General features: G+C 39.2%; 1 pseudogene; it reads right to left on the reverse strand.

Annotated features, from left to right (window-relative positions):
* Positions 1 to 20,084: 20,084 nt before the first annotated feature.
* On the reverse strand, positions 20,085 to 20,504 carry LOC110561298 (large ribosomal subunit protein uL15-like; annotated as a pseudogene).
* Positions 20,505 to 21,169: the final 665 nt, after the last annotated feature.

Consider the following 21,169-nt stretch of genomic DNA (forward strand, 5'->3'; position numbering starts at 1 on the left):
AATGCACCAGACAGCTGATGGAATGTGTGTATTAAGTGAAATGCAGTAAGAGCTCAGAGTCTGTATTTTACAGATGTGAAAACAGAAACCTGTGCTATGACTTATAATCTATAATAACCTGGTGTAGGAGGGGTGGGAGTGGAGGAGCTGGAGAGATATTTCAATGCTTAAGGGTACATCTTCCAGAGGACCAGAGTGCTGTTCTGGGCACGCATGTTGGTTGTCTCACAATTTATTTCCCAAGCTTGAGCTCCACCCAGGGATGTGGTAACCTCTTCTGGAATCTGCAGGCACTTTATTCATATGTCAGTCATACACACACACATACACACACACACATGCTCACACACATAAACATGCATGCATACTCAAACACAAGTGTAAATAAAATCATAATTACATATTTACAATATGTATGAGAAATAAACATAGAATTTGGCTCCTAATACTGTACTGCTCAAAGGACTTGTGTGATGTGTTAGTTGACAGTTGCATGATATATTAGTTGATTGACACTTTTGTTTAACACATGAAGACACTTGAAAGTCTACAAGGAATATCAGACTTATGTCAAGGCAGCACAGATATTGCTAGAATTTTTAAGTTTTGAAATACATTATAATTGGGTGTGCTATGATTTTTAGCTAGGTTTTCTTTGAACAAACTAATTGAATATGTATTTGTCAGTTCAAATACTATCTGCAAAGCCACAACTCTGATAGAGTTTATTAGAGTAAAAGTGAAGAAATATAGATCCCCCACCCTTCATAAACACATGCCTACATCACCTACATGAAGAGAAAGACACCAGACCCCGCCTAATGCTCACGGAAGTTCACAGGTCATCTTGTTATACCTAGAAGACAGCAATATCACAACTCTTGCACCCTACACTCAGCCAGTTCCACTGCACAGACTTTGCATTTTGACCCCTTCATTTCTTTCATCTTGGTAAGGCAGCCCCTTGCTTCCATTCTCCTCTATATCTATTCTTTTTATGTGTTTTACTCATCATAGTATGTATATTTTATTTTGCATTTCTGACCTATTTCTCAATACCTTCCTTCACTTTATTCTCATATTTATTTCTAAATTGAGGGAATGTTAGTATTTCTATTTCCTAAGTAAGAAATTATTCCTATGATGGTATGTAACTTTCCGAGGAGTCTGAAGAATAAAATCCAGACTCTGGCCACAGCAAAAACTTCCTTTTAATATTCAAGTCCCCGTATACCCATTTTTACTACAAATTCATTACAAGTCCAGAAGCTTCCTTTCATAAAAGACATTGTTAAAAAGGAATTGCTCAAGCCTGTAAATCCAAGCATTTGGGAATCTGAGGAAGGAGAACTGCCTCAAGTCTGAGCCTCCACTGAGCTAAGTCAAGAAATAAGCTTCATTCCACTCAAAGAATCCCACAACAAAAGGAAAGAATTGATTCTCTCAGATTGTTCTCTGACATCCACACATGTACCAATATATAAGCCAAAACTATGACTGATGTCAAATAATAAATGTTTATTGAACCATCATTCACACCGTACAGGAAGAAGACAAAGATATACCTCACAGATATTCATAATTACATCTGCAGTGAAGGAAGATAGCATATAAATCAAATTTCAAATTTTGAATTTTTATTGTATCTATAGTAAATATGACACAATATCAATATTTGTTCTGGAAACTCACATAAATATTTTAATTATATTTTTCTTTTCTAAAAGTTTTATAAATAAAAATTATCAAACTAGATATGACATTTCCCTCTCAAAAACAACCCTTATTACTCTTCAGTCTTTTATTGTTTTATTTTTATCTCTGAGTTGCTAATGGAGACACAGTCATAACCTTCAAGGTCATTTAACACATTTCTAAATCTACAAAATTTAATGCAATCACTCCAGGGAAATGCTTTGGTTTATAAAGTCAAGGCATAAGAGAGATTCCAAAATTCTTCAGCCCAAAGCCAACCAATGCATGCATGAGGCAATGTCACAGGTGAAGGCTATTTTACAGCAGACCTCCTAAAGTCTGCGGATTGCTTTGCAGAGACTTGAAAATAAAGAGATGATTATGATAATATTTTGGAGGCATCCATGTCTATGAGTAGACTAAAGTGTACAGACTAGGATGTGGCAGCTTTTAATCCGAACACCCAAGAGACAAAGGCAGGCAGACCACTGTGAATTTCACAGCAACAGGGACTACATGGTGAGACCTTTCTCATAATAAAAACAGCAACAAACATCAAATTAGCCCATCAACATCAACGTGAAAACACAATGGCTCTCAATTCTATGGATTAACAGAGAAAATAAAAACAGTTTGGGATTGAGCCTAAATATGATGTTTCTTGTTTTACATGCTCCATTTAGAAGTCTTAATGGCTTCTAAAAATATTTACAAAACTGTTTGTAAACTAGTCTCATGTCCAATTTTTATTTTGTTTTATTCTATCCTTTCTGATAAATTACTGAGGTCCCTCAAGTTGACTGTTACAATTATTGTCAGAATTCCATGAAAGAAAAGCCTGTATGTTTATTTTCTGACTACATTGCTATTCCATTAAAATTACTAGCTACCCATTTTCACTACTGCTGGGCTTCTTTGTGTGGTTCTTATTTTTAATTCTGCTGAGGGAATAGTACATTGTTCAATGACCTCTCATCATAGAACTCATGAAGCCATTTACTACCTGATGTCCTGTAGTAGGATGAAATGCACTTGGGGAAAACCACAGGTGTGCATTCTAATGACATGTCACAAATAACTGTGATAGGAAGAACATTCTGGAGTCCTATCAAACTTAAATAAAACAGGAAGCGCATGGAGACTTAGAGCCAGGAAAGGGAAATGAATGATTTCAGAAACTAAGCCAGTGATCTTATAGGCTGCATTGACCTTGAGTTAGTTAACCCACTGTAGAGCGACAGTGAGGGAGTGTGAGAGAAGATGGCAGGCGCAGAAGCCATGGGGTGGAAAGGATTTTCCATCCTTTTGATGGATGTGTCTTTTCTTGTTAAAACTACATAAGTGGAAGTGGGTCATTTAATAGGTAGAAAAGCAGACCTACTAAGCTTTTTTTTTGTAGCTTCACTGTGTTTTTTTTTTTATTAATTACACTTTATTCACTTTGTATCCCCAACTCCCATGGTTTCCTCCCTCCTCCCGTCCCAATCCCTCCCTCCCTCCACCCTGTGCATGCATGCTCCTCTCCAAGTCCACTGATAGGGGAGGACTTCTTTTCCTTCCTTCTGATTCTGCACAGATGTAGCCATGGCAGTTCAGTATCCAAGTGGGTTCCATTGTGATGGGAACAGGGACTGTCTGACATGAACTGATTGGCTGCTCTTTGACCACCTCCCCTGAGGGGAAGCAGCCTTGCTAAGCTTTAATGCAGAACACTAACACATCTTTCCAAAGCTGTTCTATGCATCAAAGCAGTTCCCTATTCTCTTGACGCTTTGCCATCTCTAGTTGCCTTGGAGATATGGAAATTAAGGAGAATGAACGAGACATTTTCTTAGCTCTAGAGAAATTTAATGTAGGAGAAAAAAAGTAAAAACAGGTAGGAATAGGATCTGCCAGAGAATACAAAACGAATTAGCAAATTCCTACTTTTGTGATTGGACAACAAACTCTTCATATACTGGATAGCTATGAACACTTCTTACGTATCAAGTGTTCTAGTGAACACTTTCTAAAACTTCTAAGTTCTCCGTACAGCAACTATCAATTAGCTTTTCTTCCACTAGCATGTAAAAGACACAGGTTGTCAGTGGTGCTACATCTAAGGCCTAAAAAAGATCAGGAGCTCAACAAATCCTTAATGCAAAGAATGCACTGGAGCAACACGGTGGAATTCGTGTTCCCGAAAGAGGCCCAAGGAAGAAAGACAACACGGAGCTGGTTTTGGAGATGGAGAGAATCCCTGTGCACCTCATAGGGAATGAAAGGCAGACAGAAAGGGACCACATTAGTGTGTTAACTACAACGTGTTTGAAAAATAATCAGTCCAGTGCTCTTAGGAGTGGGTAAGAAACTGGAGAGGATGAGCCTGTCAGGCAGACCCTTAGGCATAAAATTTATAATTAAAATAGTTCTAAGTAGAGCTGAGATGGTCATACCTAGGAGAATGCTATGCATAGGTGTGGTGATAGACTACTAGTAGGTTTTGAGGTTGTTTATTTTTAAAAACAACCAAGAAAGCCAAGAGGTACCCAGTGGAGGTTTCTGGTGATTCAAACTCCAGTACTCACACTTTCATGACAAACATTTTAACCATTGAGCCATCTCCTCAGCCCCAGATTTCCAGTCTTGGTGCATAATTCTCCCTGTGAGTTTTCTGTCTCTACAGTGGCTTTCTTTTTATAGAGACACAATTTGTTTTTCACTATGAATTCACAACTCTACTATCACCTCATATCAGCCAATTATTTTCTGCAGTGACCACAGTTCCATTCTAAAGCAGTAATCCTTCAACATGAGAATTTCTGAAATAAAAAAAAATCTGGAAGAGATAGTTTAACACATTTAACTTATAACTTCTCTCTGGTCTTAGAAACTATCAGGCTCTCAGTTTTAAAAGTTACTATTATTATTATTATCACCATCATCATCATTATTATTTCTTATTTATGACCACAAAAAGCTACTCCTTAAAAAATTGTTTATTTTATTTTACTTTTAAATAAGTGTATTTGGGTGTGTCAGTACATACATGTGAGTCCAAGGGGCCAAAAGACGGCACTGGATCCTGTGGAGCTGGAGTTTTAAGCAGGTGTGAGACACCCCACATGGGTATGAGGAACTAAACTGTGGTTCCCTGCAAGAGTAGCATGCCATCTTTCCAATCACAGAGCAACTACCGTGAACGTCAGCTCCCCCCCTCCCTTTAGTAAGGGCAATAAGACTCATGGTTAACATAGATTCTGTAAAATATACACATTGTTTTCCAAGCACTGTTTCTAAAATGTGAAGGAGTGTGACCATCTGACCCCACTATTAACACTGTCCGGAATGGGGCCTGTGGAATGCTGGTCAGCAATGGCATAGTCAACATAGATGCCACACAGAACAGAGAGACGCTGACCTGAGGTCCTGCTGACAAGAAGCCCGCCTGAAAAGACATGCTGTTGATTATGTCTAGGATCAGAGGGCAGAAATTCTGTATAAAAAGGCAAGGAATAAGATGAGCATGGCAGGCAAGGCATATAACACATCTTCTTGGAGGTATCAGTTGAATCTCTAATCACAGCCTGGTTCTCAGCACTCAGCGATTGTTACTATACTTAATATTACTTAAAGGGTTCAGGGAGGCCATTCACTGTGATTAGCAACTTCAGTTCCTGCAGGAGATACAGCTGTTATTTGGAGTAACATGTTTATTAAGAATCAACAACCCTATGTATACCCCTACACAAGGTCAGCAAAGTATAGAAAACTGAAAATCAAGTAAACCCACACTCATCACTCTCTGTGCCCTGCCCTCTAAGAGGTGTTGGAGAGCTGATCCACACACAGGATACTGCCCATGCCACTGTTAAAAGCAGGCACTCACCTGGTCTCCCATGATGCTCTGGGCTTTGCTATCTTCTCAGCAGCAGGTTTTGTTTGTTTGTTTGTTCATTTTATATTTTAGCTCCTCCTTCATCTCTCAGTAACAACCTCCCTCCTACACCTCCTCCCATTCCCTAGTACCCTGAAAGGGGAAGTCCTCCTCCCCTGCCATCTGACCCTAGGTTATCATGTCTCATCAGGACTGCCTGGATCCTCTTCCTCTGTGGCCTGCTGCGTCGCCAGAGGAGAGTGATCAAAGAGCCAGCAACTGAGCTTATGATAGAGGCCACCCCTGCTCCCCTCACTTCAGAACCCACAGGAGACTAAGCTGCCCATCAGCTACATCTGATCAGATGGTCTAGGTCCTTTCCATGCATGGTCCTTGGTTGATGCATCAGTCTCTGAAGGGGCCTCATGGCCTAGATTTTTTGGCTTTGTTGGTCTCCTTATGGAGCTCCTGTCCTCTCTGGTTCACCCCCCACTCCAGCCTTTCTTCTATAAGCCTCCCTGTGCTCTGCCCAATGTTTGGCTGTGAGTCTCAGCATCTGCTTCAATCCCCTGTTGGGTGGAGCCTTTCAGAGGCTCCTGTCCTCTTCCCTCTCTTCCACCACTTCTGGTGTCTATCCTGTTTGCTAGCCCCAGCAGCAATGTCTTGAAGTGATCTTTCCTTCTGGCTAAGGCTGCTTTGCTACAGGCCATGCTGTACTCAGCACACAGAGTTCTGCATAGGTTTCAGCCTCCTGAGTGTCTGCATAGACATCAATTTCTACACAGGTTTGGGGAGATGTTTTATAACCTTTAGTTACAGCAGAGCTCAGGACAAGCTGGCAGTTCTTACAAAAGATTTCTGGCTAGTTTTATGTCTACTTGACATAAACTAGAGTTATCTGAAAAGAGAGAACATCAGCTGAGAACTTGCTTCCATAATATAGGACTGTAGACAAGCCTATAGAGCATTTTTTAAAATTAGCGACTGACCGGGAAGGACCCAGCCCATTATGGATGGTGCTATTTCTAGGCTGGTGGTCCTGGTGCTATCAGAAAGCAGGATGAGCAAGTCATGAGCAAGTTAGTATGCAGTACCCCTCCATGGCCTGTGCCTAAGCTCCTGCCTTCAGTTCGTCTCCTACTTGAGAGGAACTGAAGATGAACTGTTATATGGAACTGTGCATAAAATAAACCCTTTCATCCCCAAGTTGCTTTTGGTCATGGAGTTTCATCACAAGTAACCCTAACTACAACAAATGATATTTACAGAAAGCATCCAGTTGTGTAAGCAACTTCCAACATGTCACTAAGGGATTAGGAGCTCAAAGGCTTACAGAAACCAAGTATACCACAGGAAGGAACCCTTGCTGTAGGGTGTAGCAGGCGGAGCAAAAAACACACTCATACGAAGCAGCATCCAGCTCCTTGGTCCCATCATATCATGGCCATGTGTGTATGATACTGACTTGCAATTATTTTCTACAGAGGCCCCAGACTGGATAATTTATCTGGGTTATTTATGACATATGAACATATGACATCTGCAGCCTTCTTCTTCTTCTTCTTCTCCTTCTTCTTCTTCTTCTTCTTCTTCTTCTTCTTCTTCTTCTTCTTCTTCTTCTTCTTCTTCTTCTTCATCATCATCTTGACATCTGCCTTCTTTTTGGTATTGCTGCACAACGAAAAACTCACCATGAAATGAATCAAGTTTCTCAGAGCAAGCCCCACCTCAGGTCAGCACTCAGAACTCTCATGGCTGGTTATTTTAAGGGCTCCATTGTTAGCATCCCTCAGGTATGTCTTATAAATGCCAGTCTGATTTTACAATAAGGTTCAGAGCTAACTCCCTGGTTCCCCTAAGAACAGGGCAGGGGGGTACGAGAGTGGCGAATCAGAGGAATCAGACACAGGACACCTTTTAGTTTCATTTTACGAGTCGGACAGAAAGGAAGCACATCTCAGCATGGCTTGACCTGCTCCGACAACCTGTGTCTCCCCCAGGGTTGTTTATACACAAAATCATTTCCTCAGAGACTTTAATCATTGATTATGTTGCCTTTTAGAATACATTTTTTTGTCAAAAATATTCCTTTTTACATAAGCATATTAAAGAAAAAGAGACAAAGCAAGCAAACAGCAAATTTCCTAAGAACTAAAAATGAAGATTATGATAAAATCAGTTTTCTTTTAACTCAGTGTCTTTTTCCTTAAGATCGGGTTTGTGAAAACTTGCAGTTACAGAAATGCTAGACAGGATGACTCTAGTCATCTAGATGACAGAGTTTGACTCTGTTTAAGTTTAGCACAGAATTAAAAATCAGGAGTTATTTTCCTACTACCTGTCATATCAAGCTCATCTTCCTATGGAAGCCCAATCTCTCAGTCCCTTGTTTAATTTTTTCTTTCCCTCTCCTATTTTTCTTTTATATTTAACATGTACCCACCATCCTTTCCTTTTATTCTTAAAAAGCTGTACAAGCTTTCTAGCAACACAAACTTTGCTTTAGCAAAAGCAGTCTGTTCTTTGTTTTCCTACATCAAGAAAGTCATGCTCTGACACATCTGCTCAGGAAGCCAGGCAGTTCACTGAGCCAAAATGTTCTTCTCTGTCTTTGTCATAAACCCTTGTTTCAATGTGATCCCTATCTTTATTACAATCCTGTAAAGGCTAGAAGAGCATTAGGATTCCTAAAACTGCTTGCTTTGCCTTCAGGGAGGTACCAAAGGTTTGTCATTAATTGCATAATCAGCATCTTTTCCTGTCCATACTAGTTCTGTGTTTTTGAAGCTGTTCATGAAAACCAAATATAGTTTGCCAGCTCCTAGTATTTCCCTAAGGTTTTCTTCTTTAATGGTTTTTCCAAGATCCTGTGTCTTATGCTTACTAATGCCGCTTATGAATGACCTAAATGTATGTGTCTAAATAATAGGTTCTAAGAAAGACTCAGTTTTCTGCACAGCTGTTTTTCCCAGGGAACAACCACTAGTTTTATGCTTATTAGCACCAGCTTTTGTAATGTTATCTCAGTCTAGCTTTTGGTAAGAGGCCTTTAACCGTAAAGAATAAAAATAGAAGTAAAATTTTGTAGCAAGTTTCTGCTAAGGGCAGTGAAAGGTCAGTCCAGGTCATCTGAGCACTGAGACTTTGTCAGATAGCACCTTCAGGACACTTGGCATCACCATCCTGGGACATAGGCCAAGGTGGGGACATTTTGAGTGATTTAAGGAATGATCTCATGGAAGGTGGAGGAGGAAAAATGAAGGCAGGTGGAGGCATTTGGTCCCTGCTGCAGGTCTTTTCAGGCTGGTCTTACCAGGAGCTCTAAAATATCAATTGTACCTTGTAGTTACACTTTGAAGCAAGAGGGCTGGACTTCTGTAGTTTCCTTCCAGTCTGTCATTGCAGGAAAACAAAATAAAACAGAAACATCACCTCTAAAGGCAGAGGATATGGGAATTCCTTGGAGAAAGCAGTGGCTGTGAGTCATAAGCCAGTGTGACCAGCAACTGGAGATAGCAAATCCAAAGAGCCAACTGAAAAGGTCAGGACATGCCTGATTTCAGGTATCGTGGAGGAGAAAATTTATTGCAGACATGAGGGATAGCATAGCCAGAGGCAGAGAAATCTGGGAAAGTTTAGAGTGAACATGTCCCTGAGAAGGGGGAAGCTAAGAAGAGAGAGGCAGGAAACCAAGGGGTCAGAAGAGAAAAGGTAAAAAAGGTTATATAGGATTATATAGGAAAGCCACAGGGAAAGGGCACCCCAATCTCTAGCCTAGAGAGCTCAGGGTATGGGGCAGCAAGGTTTGTCAGCCAAACCCTGTAACAGGCAGAGGCTGAGGGATGCTGGGAGAGCCTGGCAGCCTGCTGTGTTTTGATATCTTAACTAAGCACCTCAGTTAGCCACTTGTCCTGGGGTTGAGGCTGAAGGTCAGTAACTATCCACTTCATCCTGTGGCTGTAGCATTGATCCCTTCTGTTCTGAGGCTTCAATTCCCTGAGCACAAAAAGCTGGGTTTTTATTTTATTTTATTTTATTTTATTTTATTTTATTTTATTTTATTTTATTTTATTTTCTGTCTCTGCAAGGTATGCATGGCTACTGTGAGACCCTGCAGGCCCGAACCACGTAATCCAATCATTTGTTCCCTTCCTCTAGAGAACATCCCTAACACCAGGGGTGACATTTTAAGTAAGAAATTGCCAGCTGGTCAAGTAGCAGCAGGGAGAGCACTTCAAGAATAAAAACCAGCTGAGTTTGTGAAATGGAGTGGGAATGTGAATGCAGGATGTTCCTGAAAAAGTATGAAGGAAGCCAAGACCTGTTTGCCTTTTCAGCTTTTCTGGGAGACTGTTATCAATTTTTAAACAGAATTGATAAATGGCTCAAATTTCAGGGAAAAACTTATCTAGTTCTCCTGTAGAGGAGAATACACAAAAAAGAAAGCAAGAATAGACACAGGCAACCATTTGTTTTAGTTTTTGGACCATGGAAAGACACTACCCCCCACCCCAAAATATCAGTAGGTAATGAAATACTTAGAAGAAAATGCTGAGCATATTTCATGATACATTTTATGAGGAGGCTATAGAGAAAAAGGATGATTTTAGAACCTGTTTGGGGGGCACTACTATTTAAAATCTTGCATTAATAAAAAGCACAGGGGCAGGGGTTCAAATGTGGGGGTAGGTGATCATGTGTACTTACAAAGGCATCTTTGTTTATCAGACATGTATGTAAATATAGCACTTAACAAGCTGGCTAAATTAGCCAGAATTTCAGTGGGGAGATGAAGGGTACAGAAATTATTTTGAGAAATGTCTGCCAGTTGATAATGCTCAGGGTGGTTGGAGATAGAGAAATATGCCAGAGTGTTTATAGAAAAGTGACAAAAGTCTAGGACTTAGCACAACTTAGACAGAAGGAGGGAGCCAGTCATGAACACAAGGAAAATGTGGGTAGGTCAATAATGGCAGACCTTGTGCCTGACTAAATATCCTTCCTTTCACCCCTGTGAACACGGTCTCTCTGTCTTTAGGAAGGACCCCATTAAGTATGAGCCTGTCATTCCTGATTATCAATACTTGACTTTGTAGTCTTGGCCGATATTAACAATGCTTTAATTCTCTTTACAAGAGAATACCATTCTACCCTGCACTAATATGTGAAACTAGAAACTGCTTTCCTTTGTCAAACAAAAGTTGTTTTGTTGCTGATTGACAGAGAGGAAACAGCTTTTCCTAGAGATGATTGTAAGCTACCTTGTAGCTCTTACCAGCACGTTTATGGAGGCAGCAGGCTTGTAGATGGCAGAGTCTATCAATGGGAATAGTGTCCAGACCCAATCCTATTCCTACCCAATTTATGTTACTCCTCAACTTTCCTCGGGTGCTTAATGCAACATAGCCTACTAACTTAAGCAAGACCTGAGAGTGCTCACTAACAGACAGCCTCTGGCTTTCTCGCCAATGCAGAGTTAGGAGTTACTTCAGGAGAAAGACTGTGAACACTGGATCCGAAGCTACTACTGAAGGTTGTTTGGAGGAAGGCAGAAGCCAATGCTTGAACTTTACAGTGTGTTTATATCAATGACCTTGATATCACTGTGGGTCTCAGGACAAAGTGCTTTAGAGGAAGCTGATAGAACTACACAAATCCTATCAGTGTTTTGGAAGTGTACCACTTTTACCTTGAATGTGAAGTGTCCCCGACAGGTTCATGTTTGAACTCTTGGTCCTAAGTTGGTCCTTCTCTTTAGGAGACAGAACCTTGTTGATGGTGGAAGTACCCTGTAGTGGGCTTTGGATTTCAATAGCTTGCCTTTACTGGCTGCAGTGTGATCAGCCAGCTTCGTACACTTGCCAACATGGCTTCCTTTCCCAGCTATAAAGGACTCTCTCCCTCTGGAACTGTAAACCCAAATAAGCTCTTTCTCCCTTAAGTTGCTTTTTCCCTCCCCTCCCCCCGGATATTTTATTACAGCAACAAAAAAGATACTAACAAGAGTTTAAATTCAAACTTTGGAATTAGATCTTTTCCGAAAGAAACACTATCCAAATCTTCACTTGTGCCCAACAGCCACACCAATTGATATTGGCACATCAAAGTGTTTAGCACTTAAACTCCACAGCTTTTGTGACGCTTCCATTCCTGAATTAAGTGTCTGAACCTGCAGAAGTAAATGGCCAATCGTGTAGTTTTCCAAGAATCAAGAAATGGTACCAGGGTTGGCGACATCGCTCAGCACTTAACTATGCTTCTGTTCTTACAGAGGACTGGTGACTGACAATGGCCTGCCATCCAGCCCTGTGGGCACCGGCACTTACACACATATATAACAAATACACAAACACACACACACACATAAAGTAAAATAAATCCTCAAAATGAGAAACGGCTTACCACACAAGGGTCACAAACTGACTGTGTACTGTGTAACAGACATTATCTTGTAGAAGCCTGTTGTTTCTAATGAGAGGCAGAAAGGGAGTGGATCTGGAGGGCAGGAGCGGTAGGGAGGAACTAGGAATAGACGGAGAGGAAACTGTAATCGGGATATATTGTATGAGAATAGAAGACATTTTCAATAAAAATGTGTGTGTGTGTGTGTGTGTGTGTGTGTGTGTGTGTGTGTGTGTCAGAGAAAGAGATAGGCAGACAGAGAGACAGAGAGAAAAGAGGACAAGGCATTTGGTTCCATAGTCATCCAGCAAGAATATGGACTTGGAAACAGTTTGCATGCTTATAAATCCAGAACCCTGGAAAACAATCCTAAATCAGAGAGTACCTAAAGAATGCAGGGAAAGTATTCTTATTAGCTAGAGCAAAGCACATGTCTGGGTGTCCCTAAGAAGGAAAGGTAACAGTCTCTTAAGACGTCAGATTAAATCCTTTAAGGCACTGCAATCACTACATTAGATCACAACACTGTCTTTTGGAGGTACCATGAGAAGACCCTTCTTTATTTGTGTTTGCTAGATATCCCTTCTACCATAAGCAGTATCCACAGTTGCTGAAAGTCCTTTTTGAGAGGCTTGTTTGGGGGATTATGAAATCAATTTCAGTGTCTTGATCTGCCAGAGTTATAGTTATATGCTTAATAAGAAAACTCTTAAGAGCGTCTGGGGAACAGAAGAATGAAGTCCTGTCTCTGCTGCTAGGGCTCACACAGGACAGCCTATCCCCACAGCCAGCCCCTTCTTCCCAAAGTCATCTCTACACTTTTATTTTTTTCCATGTAAATAGAAAGAGCCTAGGAGTCTGTCTATTCTATAGTCTACTTCTCTTCTGATATTCACGGCTTCCCAGATCAGAACCAAGGAAGGTTCACCAGCACAGATTACAAATGGCATAGCCTACCTTTGCATCAGTAAAGGTGAGTTTTTGTAAAGTGCCAAAGCATTGAAAATATGTTTATGGACTCTGCTTATTATGTCAAATAATGTTTCTGATTCTAAAAATGACCTTGAATCATCTACTACCCTCTTCCCTTTGAGTCATTTATGAACATTTGGTAAGTACCTACTGCACGCAGTCCATGCCAGTCAACAGAATAAAATACATAGAACTCAAGAAGTGGCCATATATCTTCCTGTTTTTAAAACCTACTAATTTGTTGATTTTTCAAGCCATTTATCCAATCTGGGAGACCATATTGTGAATATAAATATACAATGGTTTACCATAAGCAGCCTTATTCTAATGTGTTGGTAGTGGCTAGTAACCAACTAAAAGTATTTGCACATATGTTTTAAATTCACCCCAAATACTTGCAAGAACACTATTTAACTTGTGGAAGAAATTATGTTCATCATCATGACTGTTTAAGAAAAAAACAAAACAAAACAAAATCATTGTAAACCTTTGGAAAACAGTCTATTTCTAGAGCATTGCTCACAAGCATATATATATTATAATTCAACTTTCTTAAGATTTTTCATGCCACTCAATCTTTATGTCATTAGGTATTTACATCTAGTTTATATTATACTGAAATGTCTAATAATGTTCAGTGATGATAATAAAGAAAAGAAAAATAACTGTCCTGGAATATTCAGTCTTCTACTAGTCCTATCAATGTGCACACCATAAGAGACTGAGGGTTTCTTTGAATTCATCTAGAAAGCTGTGCAAGAAGAAAACTCTGGGCAGGAGACATGACTCAACAGTTAAGGACCCTGAATGCTCTTCCAGATGGCTGGAGTTCAGTTCCCAACATCCTCATGCCATCTCACAGCCAAGTGGAGCTCCAGTTCCAGGGGGATCTGATGCCCTCTTTTGACTTCTCAGGGGACCAGGCAGCTCATGTGATACACATACATCCATGTACAAAAACATACAAATAAAAATTAAGAAAAAAACAACAACTTTACTAAGCCCTAAAATACCAAAGTAATATATTTTGGTCTACTAAATTTTATTTATTTATTTGTTTGTTTGTTTATTTATTTATTTTTGAGGAGTTGGATTGGTGTGGGTGGTGTGGCTTTGTTTGCCTTATCCACGTAGGAAAGCACAGGAGGGCTGGTGCAATGATTCAGCTAGTAAAGGCACTAGTTGCCAAGCCTGTCTACCTGGGCTGGATCCCTATAGTCCACATGATGGAAGGAGAGAACTGACTCCCACAAGTTGTCTTCTGCCTTCCACTTGTGCATGGTTGCAGGTACATGTATAAAATTAACTTATAAATATAAAAAAATTAATGAAAGGAAAATTATAATTTGATTTTGTTATCCTTATATATCTTTAGTACAAATACCACAATGAATTAAAAACCTAATTACTTCAAAGGATGACTACGCCTCTTTAATGAGGGCCTTGCATGTGAATATTGTCAAATAAATGTTCACAGAGCTCAGACACTTTGTGCGGTGCTGTGCTGATCAAGACTCAACATTATAAACTCATTCAGCTTTTTATTTTTCTTTCCCTTAAATCCTTTTTAAAATTTATTTTTGACAATTTCTTGCATGTGTACAATGTACTCTGATGGTATTCACCCACCATTATCCTCTCTTGTCTTCTTTTTGCTCCGTTGAGTCCTTTCTTGGGTAGCTTTAACCAACCTGTCCCTGGGAAACCTTATCCTTTACTTGCCAACTTTATACCCAATATGCCCCATCTCTGCTTCAGTTGAGCTAGATCATTCTGTAAGATGTTTTTGGGAGGGGGCTCCCCCCAGATAAACCTAACCCTCACCGAAATGTATGCAGCATGGCTTTGTTTGCATGACAATAAAAGGATTACCCCTTTCCACTGGTGAAGCATGCCCAGCTGTGCTTAAAGGATGCCATGGGAGATGGTCAGTGTTCTTGGAACTGGGAACTGAGTGAGCTCTGGGATTTTGTCCTGTCTGTACTGGACCTATTTTGATATTTTACTGCTCTCTTGGGTTATTGTCCTTAATTTCCGCTTTACTGATTCTCTTAACAAACTTTTTTTTTCTTTTTGCATTTTTAATGAAGTGTTTGTCGGCATTCCATCTCTGTTACAAAATATCTGATAGAGACACTGTAAAGGAGGAAAGCTTGATTTCCACTCATGGTTTCAGTTGTTAATGCCGCAACGTTTGCTCCCCAGGCTCTGGTTCCACTCCAACCCTCCTGCCTGGTGAGAAACAGTTATCTGCAGAGGAGGCATTGTCAGGACAAGAAGAAACTGGCTGCTATAGGTGGGTCTCTCAGAAAGTCTTCAGTTGGAGAGGTTGGGCATAGTGTCTGCCCTTTTCACTCCCTCAAATATGGGCACTTATATGAACTAGATTACTTTTCTATTCATCAGCCCTGACTCTCACTGAGAAATGCCGTCAGCACGGCATCTGCCATTTCTCTCTGGGATAAATCCTTACTCCTTTCCTGTGTCATTTCCTCCTCTTCCATGTGTAATTCATCTCAGTGTGACCTTTTGATAAGCTTAGGACCACAATGATGTGTTGTTTAAATACAGGAGAGCCTGTACTTAAAGGTTTGATTAAGACATATGGTCTAAAGTTCATCCATTTTTCAAACCCACTTGATGTGAATGATATTTCCTGTAAAGTCACACTCAAGAGAACTCTCACAATGAGTACTTTATCTCTTGGGTGCCTTGTATTTTTTAAAGAAACAAAATTAGAATGAGAAGAAAAATTCCAGACCTCACAGAAAGAATATTTTGTACCTTAGTGTTGTCCCTGGCTACTCATGATGAAGAAATGGTAACTGATATTTGAAATCACTAACTAAATATATTTTCAATTAAATATACTTTGAACATCTTCTGCCAGATAAGCCTGAGCTTAAGTGTGCAATCCCCCATGTCAAGCATCTGTTCCTGTATTAGGCCAGCAAGGTAGAAAAAGCATAGCTTGAACAAAGAATCTTTTTGGTGTTGAAAAAACAAAAAAAAACAAAAACAAAACAAAACAAAACAAACCACATCCATTAATCTTGGATATAAAAAAGACCTGTATGGAAGTTGTGGGCATAAAGTATAAGAGCATGCATGAGAAAAGCTTATGGCAGAGCCTGGCCTACAGAGAGTTCTAAATAAATGAAGTCTATTAGAATAATAATAATTAAATGGTTCTTGGTTTTGAGGGTCCAAAAACAGGGATTGAGACCAAAAACAAAAGGATTAAAAAAAATGGTTTTATAGGAATTTCAAAATTTTACCAGCCTAATCTGAATATCTCAACCCATTCTTCTCTGGGGGATGAGGCAACACAATTTTACATTTATATATAACATTACTTCACTGTAAAGAATACAAATACATCATTTCTTTTTTAAAAAACAAAGTTATTATTTATTTACATATACGTGTGTGCTTCAGAGCCCAGAGAGGGCCTTGAACCCCTGGAGCCACAGATGGTTGTGAGCCGCCATCGTTGCTGAGATCTGAACACAGGCCCTCTACACGAACAGCAAGTGCTCTTAGCCACTGAGCCATCTCTCCAGCTCCACATATCTCATTTTTTTCCTAGATATTTGTGAAATTGTATCTTTTGCCTTACTATTAACTGTTTCCGTAGTGTTTAGTTCCCAACAATGAAATGATCTCTAATTATGACACTCAGTGGCCACTCTTCTATCATGGCCTATGGACCTTGCAGCTTGTTATTGGTATTTACTGGTTTGATTTTATTGAATTAAGGTGCAGGTATACTCAAGAGATGACTCAAAGAAAGACAGCGTGTAATTTAGGTTATACCCAACAGTAGCTGCCCAGATTATAGATTAAACTAAATCAGAATGAATGTCTGAGTCATCCATTCCCAGAGTAAAGAGGATGATAAATGAGAGACTATGCTGCTCGGATGCAAATGGCGCCCCCTCACCGCCCCAGGGAACATAGCACAGTAGAGTCATTCCTTTCAGCTGTCAGGTTTGCCGTTAATTTTGTCTGCATTGCCAGCCAAGGGCAGAAAGTCATAGGAAGATGAATTATTGATTTTCACTTGCCTTTGATTGGGGAGCAGGTTTGCAGCTTATTTCCAAGTAACTCTTTTCATCTTCATGGTAATAAATACAAACATCCATTCAATTTATCTGTTGTGGTGAGAACATTTTTGATAAATTGTGTTTTTAATGGTTTCCTTGTTAAACTCAGCAAATGAAAAGCTATACTTAAACAGATTTTTTTGAAAACATCAAAGTTTAAAAACAGAGACTTAATTTTGAAAAAGGAAGCAGAGAGTGGAAGGTGGAAGCTGTCATGTCTAAGTCCTGCAAGCTTGAAGATGTAAGAGTCTACCTAAGAATTTCTACAGGATATAGAGCTGATTGTGATTGAGGGACAGGTTCCTTGATCAAATTCAATTTCCCAGTCATCTGGCCTTGGTTTAGTTATGCTAATTCTCTGGGCTTCTGCAGTTTCAGTTTCCCCATTCTCCCAGCTCCTCATGGGGGAAAGCAATAGATATTCCAGTGTTCCTGAGCTTTGCTGCACAGTCCTAAAAGCACTCTCCCTGAATACTTTTGTTTCCTGTGTGTGTGCAGTGCTGAAGAGCTCTTATGCTTTCCTTCCATTTGCTAAGGAGACAATGCTTTCAAAGAGCAACTTGGATAGCTGTTGGCCGCAAGTAGACCCCTTGCTGTTCAGCAGCTGTTTGAAAATTTCTGCTCCAAAACTGAATTTTCAGGAATTTTTTTAATGAGGATGGTGGTAGACTCACAGCTTCAGAACAGTGTCCTGTCTAAAATTGGCACACTTTACCAGAAATCTCATGATTCAAAAGCATCTCAGTATGGTCTTCAGACAAAAGGGTACACTCTCTTTTCTACCCAGCTGAGAGGCGAGCACTATATTGAACACATGCATACAAAACCCCAAATCTGCTAACTCATTTTGTTAAAGCATAGATCCCAGGGGTTATACTTTTGCTTGAACAGTTTTCTGGGAGAAAGTCTAATTTGGTACAGTCTATGCTCATTAAAAATTAATTTTCTTAATGTAAAATACCTCATGGGTAAAAGTAATTACATGTCAAATTCCTAATGTTCCAGCGATGGGGTATATAAATCATTCATCTGTTTCATATGGATGACAAAAGACAAAACTCTTCAAAATGCTAACAGTTATTTCAATTTCTTTTCAGTATACAGGACAGGTATCTACAAATTACAAAACGAAAAGCATGAAAGTAAAATAACAAAGTGGAGACAGTAGCGTTGCATTTTGTATTGTGGTCATAGTTAAGGTATCTTTGGATTAAATAGAATGGCACTGCTGTATCATATTTTTCTATAGAAGATACACAAGGATTTTCAAAGTAAAGATCAAAGTAGGTCACTGAAGAAAACCATGTAATCCAAAGACAGGAATGAGAGAACAAAAAGCAGAAAGTATCTACAAACAAGCAGAAAACAATTACTAAATCAGCAGTGGTAAGTCATCATCTATCAAACATTGCTCCATATACAAATGGATCCAATTTTTAATCAAAAACCATAAGATGAACGAATGTATTAAGGCGCAGTACCCTATATGTTGCCTATGAGAGACATATTATGCTTTTTGACAGAAACTAATGAAAATTAAAAGATGGAAAATATTTTTCACCCAAATGAGGTGGAGGGGAATAAAGGATCTCAGATCAAGTAGACTGTATACTAATATCAATAAATGGAGACAAAGATTATTCTGTAATAAGGAAGTCAACCTTTCTTCAAGATAGAACTTGATATCATACACTCACACAGGTGTGTGTATCTGTGTGTGTGTGTATGTGTGTGTGTGTGTGTGTGTTATCCAACACTGGCTCAGCTAAAATAGGAAGCAAATGTGGGGGAGGGTGAATAGTTCCTCACCATCCTTCTATTGATGGACAGATCACCCAGACAGAAAATCAGTAAGAAAACATTGTCTTTAACATATCCTTTAGACCAGAGGCCAACAGACTCACAGGCACACCATCCTTCAACAGCAATAGAACACATTCTTCTTCAAAGCACACCCACCACTTTCTGGAACGGTCATGTGGAAGAACACAGGCAAGTCATTGCCTTTAGACAGATTTGTTCTCTCTCTCTCTCTCTCTCTCTCTCTCTGGCTATGAGTACAGGGAACAAGAAATCAGGAACATAACTTTGGAAAATCAGTAATTATATGGAAATAGAGCAGAAAACCTGAACAATAAGTTAAAGGTAAAAATACAAGAGGAGAGGGGTTGGAGAGGTGGCTCAGAGGTTGAGAGCACCAGCTACTCTTGCAGAGGTCCTGAGTTCAATTCCCAACAACCACATGGTGGCTCACAAACATCTATAATGAGATCTGGTGCCCTCTTCTGGCCTGCAGGTGTACATGCAGACATAACATTGTATACATAATAAATAAATAAATTTTTAAAAAAATACAAGAGAAGACTAAGAAATAAGTCAGGATGGATACAGACAATGTTAAAATGTCACATCTGGAGCAGTTCTGAGAGTGATGTTTCTGACAATGAGCACCTTCATCCAAAACAAGAAAACTTGAAAATAAATAACATCAATATTATTCAAAGAAGTAAAAAAAAGAAGAAGGCTAAGTCCCAAATTTGCAGAAAGATAGAAATAGTAAAGAGTATGTCAGAAATAAACAAAATAAAGGCTAGGAAAAAAAAACAGAAAAGGTCAATAAAACTAAGGATTATGTTTTGAAATCATAAATAAATAAATAAATAAATAAAGGTAAAACAAAATTTTAAAATATTCTAACAAAGAAAAAAATTAAAGGACTCAAATAGAATCAACTATGAAAAATGAAACATTGTAGCATACAATAAAAATAAGAAGGATATTGAGAAAATATTAGAAAGAAGCTCTTGCTAAATTCATAACCTAAAAGAAATATACAAATGGCTAAATAGACACCCTATTATGATCTATTAGGACTGAACAAAAAATGAATAGATTAATAATGAGTGAAGAGTCTGAATCAGTTGTGTAAATCATACTTCATCAGAAAAACAAAAACAAACAAACAAAAAACCAAACAACAACAATAACAACAACAAAAATAAGGGTCACATCGTTTCTGTGCTATGTAACAAATACTTTTTTTTTGTTAGCATTTAATTAAACTCCCTGAGTGGCATTTTGTATTGTATTCTACTGCTGAAGAATTTGGCCTTCACAATAATAGCCTGCTTAGGGAGCTTGCCCTTCCCCAGAACTTTGAGGTACAACATCAATGATGGGAGAAACTCTTGTTTTGTTTTTGCAGCATTGACCTGTGTCTACTCACTGACCAGCATCCACAATTTATCCAGGTTGACAGTCGGGCAGAAACACTGGTTCCTCTGTAAGTAGTAATGCCTCATACCAATTTTCCCAAAGTAACCTGTATGATAATTGTCAAAGTTGATCCTGTGGTGATGCCTGCCTCCAGCATTCCCACGGCCTCCTGAGCGTTTGTGGTGCTTACTGATGAGGCGGTGTCTGTGATTTACATGGCCCTGGAGTTTCCAGATCTTCCTCAGTCTGGATGGCATGGCAGCAGCAGAAAGGAAAGAGCTGTACCAAATATTTAAAGAAGTAAAACACACTCTTCTTAACCTCTTCCCAAAAATACTCCATGCGGCTGGTGCAACCCTATATAAAAGCGAAATAAAGGCTATGCAAAAATAGGTCAGTAACCCTGATGAACACATATGGAAAAACAAACAAACAAACAAATAAACAAACAAGCAAAAAAGACAATGGCAATAAAATACAAGCAAACAGAGTTTGACAACTGTGCTGCCATAATCAGGGCGTAGAAGAGGCACAGGATAGTAAGTTCATGAATTTATAGTCAATTGAGTGTCAACACATATGCCAAGACATTAGAATATAAAGAAGAAAGTCTCTTTGACAAATGACATTAAAAATACATCCACTCATAGGAGTCAAAATCGACCAGGGTCTCACATTATATGCAAAATTCAACAAAATGTGTATTAAAGACTTAAAATAAGACTTGAAATATTTGTAGAAAATGAAAAAGCTGAGGTAGGGATTTTTCTGTGTAGATGTTAATCTCACACATAACAAAGCACACATAGGCGAATGGATTATATCATATGAAAAGCATCTACGCACCCAAGAGAGAAACTGCCAGAAAAAAGAAACATTCTGTGGAAGCAGAGAGTATTTTCAAATGTTTAATCCAGAATTT

Source organism: Meriones unguiculatus, chromosome 14 (genome assembly GCF_030254825.1).
Source record: "Meriones unguiculatus strain TT.TT164.6M chromosome 14, Bangor_MerUng_6.1, whole genome shotgun sequence".
Lineage (NCBI taxonomy): Eukaryota > Metazoa > Chordata > Mammalia > Rodentia > Muridae > Meriones > Meriones unguiculatus.